Raw genomic sequence first — 17,777 nt, forward strand, 5'->3', positions numbered from 1 at the left:
GGTCAAAATTAAGACCAAAAGGGAAGGGTCTGTACAACAGACGATGCTGGTTACCATCCAATTCTCCTAGAATCAAGCCCCTACAGTCGCAGACCTATAATACATTTTGAAAGGAATTCAGGGTGAAGATCAGGATGAGGCACTCCGTGCTCGGAAAAACTGACAGAACTGGCCCTATGATAGCTAGATATTTTCAGGAGAAATTTTTAATGAAGCTGGATTCTTGCATCTTCCCAACTTGGAAAAGCACTAGATCCATTAACTAAGATGTCTGTTCGTCATGGCTGGCAGCAACCTTCTACGGAGATGAATGCTTGATTTCAGGTACTCATCACCAAACTCACATATATACTGACCTCCCCCACCCTCACCTCTTCAGAACAGTTCTCAGTGCTTTCTGAGAGACTGTCTCCTGGGCTACAGTCCTCAGTTTGGTTCACATAAAATTTTCCATTTTTTCTTAGATTGACTATTGACCATTTTTTGCTGACATTTAAAAGAACAATGCATGAACAAAGCAAGAATCTCAACAAAGAAAAATAAAATGTAAGAAACTACCAAACAGAAATCACAGAGCTGAAGAATATAATGACTGAACTGAAAAATACAGTAAAGGAGTTCAACAGTAGATTCGATGAAGCACCAGAAAGGATCAGTAACCTCTAAGACAGGGATGGCAGTGGAACTCATCCCATCAGAGCAACTAAGAGGAAAAGGAATTTTAAAAAAGTGAAGCAAGCCTAAAGGACTTGTGGTAAAACATTAAGTAGATTAATATTTACATTATAGGGATCCCAGAAGGAGAAGAGGGAAAGGGGTAGAAGACTTATTTGGAGAAATGATGGCTGAAAACTTCCTAACCTGAGGAAGAAAACAGAAGTTCAGATCCAGAAAGCCCAGAGACTTCCAAATGAACCCAAGGAAACCCACACCAAGATACATTATAATTAAATTGGCAAATGTGAAAGAAGGGTTACAAGGCAATATTTAGAAAAGTGAGCAGGGAGGAAAGAAATTCATTAGCTTAACATTTGGAGATCGAACTGTTAGAGGATTTGAATTATCCATGTTACCCTTACTTTGCTGATTATTCTTCAACTATTTCCAGTGTGTCCAAAATTGAAGGCAAAATAGCCCCATTTATTTAGAAACTGTCTAATCCTTGAGCAACTCCTATTTTTTTTCCAATATACCCATCAGGTCAACACTCCATATACTATGAAGCCAAAGCATTTCAAAATGTAACAGGCTTAAAAAATTGCCTGAGCAGTTGGAGTGGGGAGGGATGATGGGGGAGTAAAACAAAGAATGGCCATTTTAAATAACCATCCAAGACTGAGGTCACAGGGAAGCAGAGAGATTTTAGGTTCAGCATAAACTGGTATTTCAGAGTATCACACACAGAGCACCAACACACATGGCATTTAGCAGCTTCCCCCATCCCAGGTTATATTCAATTTTAAACTTCACAATTTAAAAAGCAGCTACATCTGTCGATACAAAATATATACACTTGACTGTATGCTGAGTTGGAAAGGAGGTACCACTAGTTTTGTTGTGTTACATGAGCTAAACAGAAAAATACATCCTGCCAATTTGGGGATGCTGGGTTGCAACTCAGCTATTTCAGAGAAACTAAATAATACAATGTGTCCTTTGAGGCCAAAAATGACTAGGAGATCACTTGAGTCTGGGCTACAGTATCCTTGCTCAAGTGCTGAGCTTGTTTTTTCTCTCATGAACAAAGTTAATGAGAGATGAGTTTAGAAAAGAGTGTTTTGTGGCAAAATTTGACTCATTCCCAAAGTAAATTAAACTGTTCTTATCAAAATTTCTGAAGGCTGATCACAATAAGTCACTCTTTCATCCTCAGATATTAATTTTGTAAAAAAAAAAAAAAAAAAAACTTTAAGTCTTATTAAATACCATTTCAAGCATTAAGAAAAAAGTACTTTTTCTGAGATTTTTAGAAAAAAACTATAATTTTCATACTTGTTGATATAACCTAAATACAAATGGTTACTAAGCTAATTTCATCCTCATTTCAAGACTTTTGTTTTCTTCTTAGAGGATTAGCTAATTATCTGTGTGCTTTCTATAGATAATATTGTACACATAGTGTTTTATTACAATCAAGTAAAATCCACTCATGTGTACTCCTAGTTAGATAGGAGTTAGACATACTGGACACAAATACTTATAAGAAATTTTGAAGAAAACAGAAACTTACTAGATTTGGACCAAGGCAGAAGGAAACCAGAGAGAGCAACGGCACCCACTCCAGTGTTCTTGGCTGGAGAATCCCAGGAATGGGGGAGCCTGGTGGGCTGCAGTCCATGGGGTCGCACAGTTGGACACGACTGCAGTGACTTAGCAACAGTAGCAGCAGCAGCAGAAGGAAACCAGTGTTGCCCAGACTCTAAGGTATAAGAAAGCAGAAAGTGGAAGTGGTCAGTGAGTCAGGGCCAGAAGGTGAAAGTGAGGGAAGGAGGGGAAATTAAAAAGATAAACCAAGGACTTCTGCTCCCATCCACTTTGGGAAAATTGGGATCAGACTCACCCTGCCATCACAGACAGCTGGAAACTGGAGATCCTGTGTGAAACAAGGATTCCCAAACTGGAAAACACGCAGCACAGATCCATGATCCCTGAGGAAGAGGCTACAAAGTAAGTGAATCCTGTCATGGCTTCAGCTTTCTGCCTCGGGGCACTTACAAGCCCCTACAGAAGGGGCTCCTCCTAGAAGAACACAGAAGTCTTGAAATTAGGAGCAGAGATTAGAGCTTGGGGAAGCTGAGAAACTGGAATTGTGGCACAGAGCTCATCAGAAGGTTGCTGCCCAGACAAAGAGAACCAGGCTCCCGGTTGTGGGGCCCCTGGAGGCTCTGGCTGAATGGCCAGTCGTCTGTGCAGAAGATGAAATGCCCTAGGTCTGAGCGAAGGACTCCCAGGGAGCCATGAGCTGAACAAGTCCTAGAGCTCCCGGGGGAGCTGAGTTCTAACCAATCAAAGGAGAAGACTTTGTTGAACATACAGATACCCAGTCAATACCTCAGAAGAGTCATATCACAGCAGGAAGGCCAAACTCGTCCTAGAACAGAGGCTGAAGTCCTTTAAAATAAGATTCCAAAGTGTCAAACTGATCCCTAAGGGACTTAACTGCCTGCCAGGACAAAGTCCCTATTAAATCAACAAAATCTAGGCACACAGCAACATGCATTAGCAATGTCTAGCATCCAATTTAAAAATTACTAGATAAGGCGAGAAATAAGAAAATGTGACCCTAAACTGGAGAAAACTCATTTGAAGGAAACAAACCAAGAAAGGAAAGAAAATGGAATTCACGGAGAAGCATAATAAAAGAGCTATTAAAATATGTTCAGTGTGCTCAAGGATTTAAAGAAAAACACATCTAACAAGAAAAATGAAAGATTACAGAAAACTAAATGGAAATTCTAGAGATAAAGTATCTGAAATGAAAAAAAAAATTATATTTTATGTGATTTATTTTAAATTTTTTCCAGTTTTATTGAGATATAATTGACAACAAACAACCCAATCAAAAAACGGGCAGAAGACCTAAATAGACATTTCTCTAAAGAAGACATACAGATGGCCAGCAAGTACATGAAAAGATGCTCAACGTTGCTAATTATCAGAGAAATGAAAATCAAAACCACAATAAGCTATAGCACACACCAGTCAGAATGGCCATCATCAAGAAGTCTACACACAAAACATGTTGGAGAGGGTGTGGAGAAAAGGGAACTGTTGAGGAAATGTTATTGTTGCAGCCACTATGGAAAACCGTCTGTACGTTCCTCAAAAAACTAAACCTAGAACTACCATACGATCCAGTAATTCCACTCCTGGGCATAATCTGAAGAAAATGGAAACACTAATTTGAAAAGATAGAAGCAGCCCAATGTTCACAGCGGCACTATTTACAATATGGAAGATACGGAAGCAACTTAAGTGTCCATCAACACATGAATTTAGATAAAGAAGATGTGTATAAACATATATATACACAATGGAATACTACTCAACCATAAAAAGCATAAAAATTTTGCCATTTGCAACAACATGGATGGACCTAGAGAGCATTTAGTGAAATAAATAAGATAAAGACAAATACTGAATGCCATCATTTATTTGTGGAATCTAAAAAATAAAAAGAATGATACGTGTAACTCTATGGCTGATTCATATCAATGTATGACAAAACCCACTAAAAAATAAAAAATAAAATAAAATAAAAAATAAAATAAAATAAATAATAATAAAATAAAAAGAATGAATATAACAAAACAGAGACAGACAGATAGAGAACAAGCTAGTGGTTACCCATGGGGAAGAGGAAATCGGAGAGAGGCAAGATAGGGGTTTGGGATTATGAGATACAAACTACCATCTAGAAAATAAATAAGCTACAAAGATATATGGCACAGGGAATATAGCCAATATTTATAATAAATTTAAATGGAGTATAACCTATAAAAATTTTGAATTACTATGTTGCACACCTGAAACAAATATAACATTATATTAATAAATCAACTATACCTCAACTGTAAAAAAAGAGGAAAACTTCTGAACAACGATAGGACAAATAGAAAACAAACTAATAGCAAGACTCTAGATTTAAACCCAACCACATGATAATTACATCAGAAGTAAGTGATCCAAATGCTCAATTAAAAGGTCAGGTTTGTCAGGCTGAATATAAAAGCAAGATCCAACTCTCTGTTGCCTACAAGAAGAGAGATTCCCTCTTTAAGAATAAAGATACAAGTAAGTTTCAAGTAAGTTTAAAAGGATGGGAAAAGATACATCATGCAAACACCATTGTAAGAAATCTGCGCCGCTATATGGATATCAAAGATACCAGACCCCAGGGCAAAGGAAGGGAAACGGATGTCCCTGGTCTGGAGCCAGGTTGCAGGTGACAGCAGCTAAGAAAATAAAACTTACATTTTTAGGCAGGACAAGAAAATTTAAACACAAAATTGTCTCTTTCTGTTTATTTGGATCTCCTCCCTCCCATGTGCAGCACACATTTCTGCTGCATATTAACCAGACGGTTCTCCAAGATGACAGTGCCTGCTGGAAGATCATTTTCCACCCTTTTTTCTGATTCTATCAATGTAACTTCATAAAAGACCAGCTTCTTTTAAGAAGCTTCTTTCTCAGCTCTGTAGGGGGTTATGTATGGGCTTACCTGGACTATAATATCCTATATCGCTAAGGGACTTCATGTAAAAAATCAACATGCCATTTTGATATACGATCTTTTGTCTCAAAAAAGTATATGATTGTGCCTTTGATTTCTAATAGGTGGAACTGTTCTCAGAGCTTTCTGTCTTCTGGGTTGTAATCCTGAGTTTGGCTCAAATAAAATTCCCTTTTCTTCTTAGCTTGATGGTTAATTGAATTTTTGTGAACACAGCAGTCCTGGCTGATGGACAGAGATAAGACAGAATCAGAATCACCTAGAGAGGAATGCTGACATCACCAACTGCTGGGCCGCATCCCCAGAGTTTCCCATTCAGCAGGGCTGGGATTGGTCCTGAAAATTTGCATTTCTGACAAGCCGCCGGGTGACGCTGATCCTGCTGGTCAATGGATTCACTGGGGGAGCCACTGGCTCCGAATGATCCTCTTCTTTCTCTTTAAAATGGACGATTAAGTGAGGAATCTGCAAGTGTAGATATAGATTTCCCTTACAATTGACTAATTGGAATTAATTGAGATGGGAGTTGGGATACTAAGGAAACGGAGGATTCAAGTTTAGCCAGCTACCTAGGGAGTGGTGCCTCTGAGTCAAGGAAATACAGAAGAAATCGATTTGGGGTGGAAATAATGAGCCCAATTTTAGATTTGTTGAATTTTAAATACAGTACTCATATATCCTTCTCACTTTTCCAAAAAGGTCAGTGCACTGGCTGAGTCATTTTATCATAGTTTAATTATGTGCCTTAAATGGGCATTTCCAAGCTGTGGGGGGAAAAAATATCTGCGTGAGATGTTTGCTGGCCCCAGGTGGGCCTTCCTGACCTCTGCATTTGCGTCAGACACTTGGCGTCTTGGAAGGTGCACATTTGTCTGAGGCAAATGTCAAGTCAACTCGGATTCGAGATCTAAGAAACCAGTGGACCTCGCGCCCTTTACCGCAAGGAAGGGAGGTACTGGCCTCCTTTTCCTACCAATCTGGAAACACTGCTTGAAGTGTAACGTAGCTTTCCTATTCCAAAGGTTTTGCATTATTTTTCCAGGAGTTGGAAAAATGGACGGCGCCTAAACTGTTTCTCCCTAAAGGAAAAGGATGATAATAACGGAGAAGTTTAAAATATCTCCATCGCAAAACGCTTACAGTTCAGAAGGTATGAAGCATCGCCAAGGATTTCCCAGCGGAAACAGCTTCTGCTGTCTACGAACACTGGTCGCAGCCCAGGAGCACAGCTCGCGTCTCGTTCCCACCCCGAAAGCGCTGGGCTGGCGCGGCCGTCCCTTCATTTCCCGTTACTTAGCAACGTCCCGGTAAATGGAGACAAAGCCCTGTGAATCTACAGTGCCTTGTGTGTTAAGCACTTCTCCTTTCACTGCCCCCTTGGGGGTGGGGTGGGTATATTGTGTGTTCTTTAGTAATGGATGGCTATTGGCCGCGCCCAGCACGCTTGGTCCAGGAACTAACCCGCAAGCAAGGATGAAGACGCCAGAGGCTCAGGTCCCCAAAGCCCGCGAGGACCACGGCCCTGAGACCTTGCCTTTACGCCTCACCTCCCTTCCCCCAGCCCCTGGGCGACGCGCGCTCCGAGCGGAGAGCCGGGCCAGACGGGGGGCGCGGGGCCGAGCCGGGAGCGCGCGGAGCTGAGCGCGGGGTCGGGCAGCGGGCCCAGGGGGCGCGCGGAGGGCGCGGAGCCCCGGTGCGGGAGCCCCGGTGACGCATCAGTGACGTCGACGGCGGCGGGCGGGATTTCCCGGCCCCTCCCGGGCGCCCGGCGAGACCCCGCCGTGGAGCGGGCCCGACAAAACGCGGACGCGAGGAGGCTGGGGCCGGGGGTCCGCGCTCTGCGGGGGCCGGGGCTGGCCGCGCGCCCGGAGCCCGGCCTGGGGTGCAGAGCAGAGAGAGCGCTTGCTGTCCGAGGACTGCACGCTCCTGCGGGGCCGGGGCTCGGCCTCACGTGGTCTTCCCCCGCCCGGGCCGGGAGGCGCGGGGCGGGCGGGGCCCGTGACGCGGCGCGGGGACCCCGCGGGCGGAGGAGGGGCGGCGCAGGGCGCGCGTTTCCACCGCTGGCGGGTCTGTATCGAGGTGCGGGAGTCCCGGAGCGGAGCGGCGCCGGGCTTGAGGGGTGATGCCACTCGGTCTGGCCGCCCCCCGCGAGCACCGCCCCGGAGACAAAGCGTGAGCGGCGCCCTCGGCCCGGGTAAGTGGGCGCCCGCCGGCGGGTCGGTCGGGGCGTGTCGGTGGGGAACGGATGGCACAGCCCTTGCTCCTGTGAGCTCGGGGCGAGCCGCAGACAAAAGGGAAACTCGGGCTGGACCGTCTCTGGAACTGGAGAGACGCGTCTGGTGCCTGCGTCGTCCCGCAGCTGTCGGGGGAAGCTCGCGAAACGACACCTGTGATAATCGGCCGCGCACGCCGAGCCCGGCCCTCGCGGCACCGGCACAGGTGGGTATCAGCGGCCCGGCGGGGACTCCTCGAATCCGGGACCGTCCGCAAAGCCCTTGGGAAGCCCGAGTGCAGGTTTGGACAAACAACTCGGAACGTGGAAGGGGTCTCCTGGGGGTCACGGTCGCCCCATTTGTCCGGCTTGAAGCAGGAGAAGCTCCTGGGGACCCTGTTTCCGTAAGTAGGTCATGGCAGGGACGTCCCCCATTGAAGAAGTGGAGGGGCCAGTAGTAGCGGAAGAGATGGAGTGGCTAGTTGGTCATTTTATTGGGGGAAATTTCTTTGGGCCCGAAGAAGCCCTCTTGATTCCTCATCACCGGGACACCTGCTTTGGGAGCAGTTCCGGCGGCGTCAATGGACCACGGGGCCCCTTATGGCGTCTGTCCTCCAGTCTGGTGCTGAAATGGGCTGCGCTTGCCGCGCGCAAACCGGCAGTGTTGGGGGGGGGGGGGTGGGCTTTGGTTTACGGTTTTAAATTACCTTGGGAATAATAACAAAAGGATGGGATGGGGCAGCGGACAGAGGTGTGACTGGAGAAGACTTCGTAATTTAAAAATAAGGAGGACTTGCTTATTTCTGTGTGTCCTGGGCTAGGATGCTCAGAAATGCAAAAATGTTAAAGTTTCATCAAGCGAAAAAGTGGATCGTGGACACGCGTTCTCCCACCCTCTCCCCAGCTCCCCACCGACACCCGTTTCCTTTCCTTTCTGTCGCCTCCCAGGACTGTCAAAGGCTGGCAGGGGGCTGGCCGGGTCAGTCGGAGCGAAGGGCCTGCTGGGCTGCGCTGGTTTCGCATTAAAACGTGCCAATCTTATCATCTGCTCATGAGCCCTCACGGGTGGTGCCTCCTTCTCATAGAAAATTCAGTGGCAGACACCTCAGAGAGGCAGGGAAGGGACTGGGGCTCTTTGGCTGGCTTCGATTCTCTGGGGAAATCCTTTTCCTGATTTTTGGATGGTGTGGGGGAAGGGAGGCAGCCACCTTCTGATCTGGCCCTGTTCCCTGCAGACTGCTGTGGAAGCAACCGAGGTGATAAATGGAAAACCTGTTTCAGTCCTGAGAAACAAGACAGGGTACATTGTAAACTGGCAATTATTTCTGAAGTGTGGAGTAGGCTGAGTTATCAGTTGTGATGAGACATGGATATCGCACGTCATCACTAGTTCATGTAAATACAAGGTTTATTGTGGTGCTTCCCTAGTTAATGAGTAGCCTCACGTTGAGGTTATTGGGCTGAAATGACTATTTAGGACAATGAGCTTCCTGTTTTCTCCTCCACCCACACATGGCTCCAATCCTCAGCCTCCTTAACATCCAGTTGCTCAGGGAAAACCCCTAGAAGATGTTTGCCCAGCTGAGAAAAAAGCACTGCAGAAGGGTCATTCCAGCAGTGCCGCGATTGGCCGGACAGTCGCCTTTCACACACCTCATGCAAGGCAGTGGTGGAGAAACAAGGAAACAGCTTTTCCTTACATTCATTTTACAGTTTTTATAGCCAAAGTGACAGTCTGTGGTGCTCCCCAGATCTTGCTACACTCTTTGAAATGGTGAGAACTGGACCCTGTCCTCTTGTTCCCCGGGTTCCCAGGAAGCAAGTGCCTGACAGCTGTCTCTGGAAGATGAGATTGGGCTTAGGAATGATTGTGTATGATCTCTCTCTCTCTCTCTCTCTCTCTCTCTCTCTCTCTCTCTCTCACACACACACACACACACACACACACACACACACACACACACACACACGCTGACTCACTACATAACTACTGCTTACTGAGGAATGCAGCCAAATGGCTGAGAAAAGACTGGAGTCTACTAGACAGATCATTCTCATTTATTTATAGTCACATTTCACTGTCACATTTTTCTTACTTTGTCTCATTTTTGTTCTAGCTGAAGAAGGGAGACTACCTTATAATGCATTATGTGCTAGTAGATTGCCCTTTTTTCTTAATGGAATTTTGAAACGTCTTTAAGATATTACCTGATTCGTTCTCAGAACACCTTTATGAGAATTTACTAGTATCTAACCTTGCACATTTTCTCCATTTTTAATTTTTTTCCACTCTAGACATATTCAGACATCAAGAGGCTTATTAGGTAAGCCTCTTGTTACTCTCAGATAGAGAGATTGCTCATTATTCTTAAACCAGAAACTGAATTTTAACTTCTTTCATACACCGAAAATACTACCAAAAAAATCCTTTCAACAATAACCAGCAAAAGAATTTTCACTGGAAGTCAGGAGAAGCTGAATGAGTGTCAGAAAAGAAAAACAGTGAAATCAGTTATAGTGTAGAAATTAGCGTGATGCTACTGAAAGTTCTTGGAGCTTCCCTGATAGCTGAGTGGTAAAGAATCTGCCTGCCAATGCAGGATACTCAGGTTCAGTCTCTGGGTCAGGAAGATCCCTTGGTGAAGGAAATGGCAACCCACTCCTGTATTCTTGCTTGGGAAATTCCATGGACAGAAGAGCCTGGCGGGCTACAGTCCATGGGGTCTCAAAGAGTCAGTCATTACTTAGCAACTAAACAATAACAACTGAAAAATCTTAAGTTGCTGGTTAAAGCCATATGAAGAATAAACCAACTCTCTTTTTAAATGATCAGAAGTGAAGATGTGCAAATGAAGTTTCCATTTAGGGAAGAAAGTAGAAGCAAGGAGTACTGCTGGAAGAAAAGAAAATATTACACAGGAAAACAATGGGTACTTAAAAAGAGATTATCCAACAAGCTAGCTGGAGCATTCCAAGCCACTTTAATTGTCCAGGAGCCTTTGTTGTGTCAGGAGCAGCTGTGTGCAGTCAGTCTTCCTGGTGGAAATTGGCAAACAAAATGGCGGGTCCTGTGAGGATGGGGCGGGTGGGTGTATTGAGGATATGATGCTTGAGGAATGGGCCCTGGGTATCCAAGGAGAACTGAGGAGTGTGGTCAAGCTACTCTGTACCCAAAGCCCTGATTTTCCCAGGTGTCTGCAAGTCACCAGTGCCCCAACCTGGGAGGACCTGGGAGGACCAGACAGCCCCAGACAGCGTGGGGCAGCCGGGTGGAGGAAAGACCGGGCTTCCTCTGGGCCCATCATGTGGATGATCTCATTTAATCCTCCCAGCACACCTGCAAGGTTTCTGTTTGTGTTGTTCAGTTGCCAAGCCATGTCTGACTCTTCACCACCCCCTGGACTGCAGCATGCCAGTCTTCCCTGTCCCTTAGCATCTCCCGGACTTTGCCCCAACTTCGTGTCCGCTGAATCAGTGACGCCGTCCAACCATCTCATCCTCTGCGCTCTCTTCTCCTTCTACCTTCAGTCTTTCCCAGCATCAGGGTCTTTTCCAATGAGTCAGCTGTTCACATCAGGTGTCCAAAGTATTGGAGCTTGAGCTTCAGCATCGGTCCTTTCAGTGGATTCATGGTTGATCTTCTTGCAGTCCAAGGGACTCTCAAGAGTCTTCTCCAGCACCACAGTTTGAAAGCATCACTTCTTCGGCACTCAGCATCTTTACGGTCCAGCTCTCACATCCATACATGACTACTGGAGAGACCATAGCTTTGACTATAGGGACCGCTGTCGACAAAGTGGTGTCTTTGCTTTTTAATACAGTATCTAGGTTTGTCAGAGCTTTCCTGCCAAGAAGCAGTCATCTTCTAATTTCAAGTTAAAGGTTTCTCCTTAGGCAAAACAACAATGGTGTGCCCTTAATGTCCTTTTTATCCAGGAGTATTCTGACAGGCTTTTTGTGGGTGATGGTGAATTTTTAAACTAACCAAGGAAGTGCATATACCAATCTATGTGTGTGTGTGCATGCACGCATGTACTCAGTCAGGTCAGACTCTTTGCAACTCTGTAACCTACCAGGCTCCTCTGTCCCTGGAATTCTCCAGGCAAGAATACTGGAGTGGATTGCCATTTCCTTCTCCAGGGGATCTTTCTTCCAAAGGATTGGTACTTTTGAACTGTGGTATTAGAGAAGACTCTTAGGAGTCCCTTGGACTGCAAGATCAAACCAGTCCATCCTAAAGGAAATCAGTCCTGAATATTCATTGGAAGGACTGAAGTTGAAGCTCCAATACTTTGGCTACCTAATGCAAAGAACTGACTCATTAGAAAAGACCCCGATGCTGGGAAAGATTGTGGACAAGAGAAGAAGGGGATAACAGAGGATGAGATGGTTGGATGGCATCACTGATTCGATGGACATGAGTTTGAGCAAGCTCTGGGAGTTGATGATGGACAGGGAAGCCTGGCGTGCTGTAGTCCATGGGGTCACAAAGAATCAGAGATGATTGAGCAACTGAACTGAATGGTACTTGTGCTGTGAGGCTGAAGAAGTAGATAGAAGAGACAGACGATAGAAGTAATGCTTTAAACATCCCTCTGGGGCCCAGGATATTCTCTCTGCCCCATCAAAGGCAGGCACAATGCAGAGCAGTAGCCCTCAGTCCAGTAAGTGGCAGGAACCGTGCTTTCTGCTCTTCTCCTGAGTCCCCGGACCGCCTCCTGGCTCTCATGTCTAACTAACAGTTGTGGGGCCTTCTCTTCAACCCCTCCCCAGGGTCACCACCAAAGGAAGAGGAGCAGGGCCATAGCAGTGGAAGAAGGAAAACATTTTAAATTCTTTCCAAAATTCTTATTAGAACACCTTTACAGCTACAGCAAAAGGCATTCATGTGAAAAATAAATGTGCCCTCTGTAACTCCCGGATTCAACTGTGGTTACTTCTTCCCATGTTTCATCACACAAATTTGTAAAATCAAGAGATTTTTGCCAAAGCAATATATGAATATAAAGATTCAAGCAGGAGAACTGGAATCAGAAAACAGGAAGGAAGGAGGAATGGGAGTATCGAGAAGGGTAGAAAGCAAGTATGGAAGTTGCTGAGGGCAGTTTGTTACAAGTAGGTTATTTTCCATGATGGCCCCTCAGCCTCTGTGACTCAAGTCTGGACACTGTTGGAGGGGCAAAGACCAGGATGGCAGACAGTGGGTGATGTCAGGACCCTCACATCCTGGAGGGACCCCCATTTTATCTGTGGATCCCACTCTCACAGTGGCCTCCACCCTCCCATCTTATCTGTATGAAGGTCCAGGCATACCCAAGAATTGGTGTCCTCTGGAGTGTTTTCCCAGGACAGGCATGTGTCCTGTTGCTCTGGAATACCTGCTATGTATACCTCTTATGGAGATGTAGGAGAGGGGGGATACTTTTTCTCTTCCCTCTTATGTTCTGTACCTGGGGTCTGCAAATTAAACTGCTGACAGGTAAAAATAACAGGGAAAAGAGCTAGATTAAGAGGGGGAGGGTTTATCACGCATGTACACAGGCCCTTTGCAGGGAAGGAGAGAAACCCAAAGAGTCCACTTCAGAGCACATATACCCTTTTAACAAAGGGAGGTGAATTGTGGGGAAATGACATAACAAAGGTGGGGGTGGGGTTGAGCTTCTAGGGGTGGTAAATTTGGGGTGGGTATATGTGTGGCAAAAGTTAATGACAGATAAGGGTTATTTTAGTGAGGTCTACTTGTGTAGGCCCACCTTGGTGATATCTTTCTTCGGTAATACTGGTTGCTTTCCTTCTCCTGGGTGATGGGAGTGCGGAAACACCTTCACAAAAGGCAATTTATGTCCTGGTTTTAGGTAGAGAGGGGGAGGTCAGAGAGTTCCTCCTGCATGCTGCTGCCTTTAGCTCAAAATAATCCTTATACCAAGGTGGCATCTTTGGGGATGATATATTCTGATCCCAGGCTGCCCAGGTGGCTCAGTGATAAAGAATTCACCTGCAATGCAGGAGACTTGGATTCTATCCCTAGGCCAGCAAGATCCCCTGGAGGAGGGCATGGCAACCCACTCCAGTGTTCTTGCCTGGAGAATCCCATGGACAGAGCAACCTGGCAGGCTATAGTCCACGGGGTCACAAAAGAGTCAGACACGACTGGGCAACTAAACAACAATAACATTCTGATCTGCCTCAGAATTTCTGGCAGAACCTTTCCTCAGCAAAGTCTGAAGCCCAAAGCCAGTGTAGCATCCTAAACCAGCATGACTAACCTGTCTTTGCTTTTAGTTTCTGTTCATCAGTCTTGGGAAAATTCTGTTTTCTCTGTGCCCCAGTTGATTGTACTTACAACCCAGGGGCTCCCGTGGTCAGTAGATGCTCATTTAGCCCCTGACACCTGTGGGGCCATGCGGATGAAGGAGGGTTGTGTCCTGGTTAAGGAGACGGATTACTGAAGTGTGTCCGTGTATGTTTGATGGGGAAGCAAGTGTTGCAGAGATGTAAAAACAGTCAGGCTTCTGGAGTTTTAATGGCTTTGTGGCCAGGAAAGGCTGATGGAACTTGAGTGGAGATTTCCAAAGCATTGAACCTCAAGGGAAATAACAGAGGGACCCTGACAGTGACATCAGCCTCCAGATTCTTTCTATAACTGGGTGAGGTGCAGATACATAACTGGCCTTCATCAGCCTCCTGTATTTTCTTCTGCAGCTGAACTTTATCCGACAGGACAGAATCACCGGAGTCTTCTGCTGACTTAGACTTTGGGTTCCCAGATGACCCTATCACCCCACCTGTGTCTCTGAGTGGCTTCACCTCATCTCCCTTGCAGTTGGGGTTTGATGTTTCAGCTCCATTCTTATCCACTTGGTTGGTCTTGTCGAATTGTGCCTTTTTCTGGCTGTTTCCCACAGACTTTTCTGTGCTTCTCCATCCACGTGCAGTGTGTGTGACCACAGCTGTGTCTCCGCACCCTTAGACCTGTTAAGAGGACATCGGGCACCACTGTGTCCTGTCCAGCCCCCAGGTCCACTGTGCTCTCTACGGGGTCAGACTCCTCCGAACCCCCCAGCTTCTCTCCTTGTGCCGGAACCTGTTTTAGTGAACAGTGTCTGAAATAAGTTGATTGTTGGCCTGGACCCAGACGCATTTTCCTGGTGAGGGGATTTGTCCCTACAGAGTCTGCTGATCCTCACTGTGACCAGCCTTCCCAGGGTGGCCAGCCTTTCTCTGGTTTTCCAGAGCTTTACTGATGAAAACTACATTCATCCAGATTGCGGGGCACCAGGAAAGGACTTTCTCAATGCATATATTTTGCTGAAAGTGGTAGATGTATGGCTAATAGACTGTATGTAAACCGTACATTTTTTTTTTCACTGGAGAGAACTCTTTAAAAATGTGACCTTTTTCTTCCGATTTTATTTTATGTTATATTGAAGCATAGTTGGTTTACAATATTGTGTCAATTTCTGCTGTGCAGAAAAGTAACTCAGTTGTACATATATGCATATATATATATATTCTTTTTCATATTCTTTTCCATTATAGTTTTTCATAGGATATTGAATATAGTTCCCTGTGCTATACAGTAGGACCTTGTTCATAAATCATACACTTTCATGATGTTCCTTTACTAAGGACTTCCCTAGTGGTCCAGTGGCTACGACTCCACGCTCCCAATGCAGTGGGCCCTGGGTTCGATCCCTGGTCAGGAAGCTAGATCCCTCATGCCACAACTAAAGATAATGCATGCCACAACTAAGACCCGGTACAGCCAAATAAATAGACAAATGGTTTTTTTTTTAAAGATGTTCATTTATTGAACGTGTGACAAGCAGTTGAGTTCATGCACTAGGTATTTTGGGCACTAGCAATTTAAAGATGAATAAGACATAGTCATGCCCTTCAAAGAACTCATAATCTAGAGGGAAATACGTGTGTGTAAATAGCTCACCCACCCCAGGTTAACACTCTGATGGCCCCATTTAAAGTGCTGTGGGAGCAGTGAAGCTGGGAGCATCACTTCTTCCAGGGAGCGGTGGGTGCAGCAAGAACCTGACCACGAGCTTGGCTCTTAAACTGGCCCAGGAAAGCTGAGTCACAGTTTTCAATCCAGACAAAGGAGAAAGGGCTTTCTAAGCAAGAGGGACCATCCTGTGTGGAGGCTCAGAGTTAGGAGAGTGCAGCAAGGAGTGCGGCAAGAGGGGAGAAGGCAGAGCGGAGCCAGGGGATGAAGACTCGTGAGCGGCAGATGGAAGTGCGTTTTCTGGGAGGAGCAGCCCCGGGACAGGTGCTTAGCAGGTGCAGGATGTAGCAGGACCCAGCCGCCTGCTGTGAGGAGTGAGTAGGAGATGGAGGGTGGGGAGAGCTGCCCTCCAGGGGAGCAGAAGTCTGGCTGCAGACGGAACCACAGCCACTGATACCCGGGTGATAACAGTGGTGGGTGAGACTGCCCCCCTGGAGGGTAGAAGGGAAACCAAGTAGTGAGGCTTCAGAGAACAGATGCACAGTTTGGGACAAAACAACAGCGATTCTGGAGAGTACATGCTCTTTCTACTGCAAGTTCTCATGTCCCTTAGGAGGGCCCCGCCTCACTGCCCAGCAGTGCCTGAGCCTGCTCAGCCCGCCTGTCTCTTCGAAGCCACAGCGAACCGCCACCACCCGCTTCCTTGGGTGACTCATTCTCTGCCGATGGAGCGATGGAGCGGTTGCAGCCCTGCTCCTTGTTTACAATTCCTTGGTCCCCCTGATGTGGCGGGTGTGATCCGAGGCTGCTCACGCCACCTCTCCCACTCGCTGACGTTGGGGATGACAGTTTATTAGCCCTCAGTGAGAACGTGTCTCTCCCAAAGGGTGAGTCTCTGTTTCCTGTTTTTGCAGAACCTCCTGGTCACCCTCTACTCACCCCCCAAGCTCTGGTGGCCCCAGGCCAGGCTTCACGGTAACCATGGCAACTCACCTAAGCCGCCCACAGATTGGCCCAGGGCCCCGTCCAGCCTGGGTTCCCTCTGGTTTTCACTGTGAAATGTGCCCCGGGTGGGGCTTCTCTCTCTCTCTCTCTCTCTCTCTCTCTCTCTCTCTCACAGACCTCACTCTATCTGTTCTGCTGATGTTTCCTCACTGCACCTTCCAAGTGTGCGGGATGCAGAGTGGAAGAGGCAGGCAGTGGAGGGGGCGTCAGTGGTTGTGGCTCCTAGACTCTACCGCACAGGCCCAGTCATTGGGGGCGCACAGGCTTAGTTGCTCTGTGGCGTGTGGGATCTCCCAGGTCAGGGGTCGAACCTGTGTCTCCTGCATCGGCAGGTGGATTCTTTACCACTGACCCACCAGGGAGGCCCCCAGGATTGTCTCTTGAGTTTTACAAACCGCTGATGGTTTCTGTGGGTCCTTCTTCCTTGCGTCTGATCACCCCCAGCCTGCCCAAGCATCCCGGGGCCCCGTTTTCCAGGCTGGTCTCTCTCACTTCCCCCACCTCACCCCTGGAGCCAGGAGATGTGACTCCCAGCAAACTCCACCTGCAGGACTCAGGTTTTCCGGAAACTCTGGGATGCCTGCATGCATCAGTCTCACGAGATAGCCTCCTCGATGGGGAAATCAGCTGCTCGCCCTGAAGACCTGCTCCCACACAGTGCATACTTGACCTCGGAACACAGACATCCCCTCCCAGCTCCATCCCCACAGCGAGCAGCGGCCCCGTGGTCCTGAGCAGCCTGCAGGGGGCCCCTTGTTTGCTCCGGAGTCAGGAAGCACCCTTGGTTGTTGCTGAGACGTGTGAAGGTTGCCGCACGCCTGGTCTCCCAGTGTGACCGCGCTCCTTACACACGGCCCCCAGGCCCCTGGGTTCTCTTGTCCTGCTCACCTCCTCTCTCTCAACACAGGGGTCCAGAGACAGGCCAGTCCCGGCCTTCCTCTGTTCTCTTTCTAGGTGCCTCTGGGGTCCTCTCGTAGATGAGAGGGGCTTCCAGGCGGCACAGTGGTAACCAATCTGCCTGTCAGTGCAGGAGACCCAGGTTTGATCTCTAGGTCAGGAAGATCCCCTGGAGTAGGAAATGGCAGTCTTCTGGCTGGAGAGTCCCATGGACACAGGCGCCTGATGGGTTACAGCCCGTGGGGGCGCAGAGTCAGACATTACGGGAGGGCTGAGCACATGGACCAGACTCCCTTGTACAGTTCAGAAGATCGGCACCCAAAACTCCTTTATGAGGAGGGCTTTCAGAATCTACTTTCAGGTGAAAAGCAAAACCCCTCTGTCTTTCTCTTCTCGCTGTGATAATCCTAGTTCCCAAGCAGGCGTTGTGGATGCCTCTGGCCAACTGAGAAGGGTTAGGTACGGGGAAGCAG

The 17,777-nt window shown here is 47.3% G+C and overlaps 1 protein-coding gene across 3 annotated transcripts in view; it reads left to right on the forward strand.

The window, feature by feature from the left end:
• The first annotated feature begins 7,024 nt into the window (after positions 1 to 7,024).
• Positions 7,025 to 17,777, forward strand: part of GNG4 (G protein subunit gamma 4) — a 65,565-nt gene continuing 54,812 nt past the window's right edge. For all 3 annotated transcript variants that reach the window (XM_065922260.1, XM_065922259.1, XM_065922261.1), the window contains exon 1: positions 7,025 to 7,427. The gene's annotated coding sequence lies outside the window, so the exon portion shown is untranslated. The remainder of the gene's footprint in view (positions 7,428 to 17,777) is intronic.

The sequence above is a fragment of the Muntiacus reevesi genome, chromosome 2 (assembly GCF_963930625.1).
Source record: "Muntiacus reevesi chromosome 2, mMunRee1.1, whole genome shotgun sequence".
In the NCBI taxonomy this organism is placed as follows: Eukaryota; Metazoa; Chordata; class Mammalia; order Artiodactyla; family Cervidae; genus Muntiacus; species Muntiacus reevesi.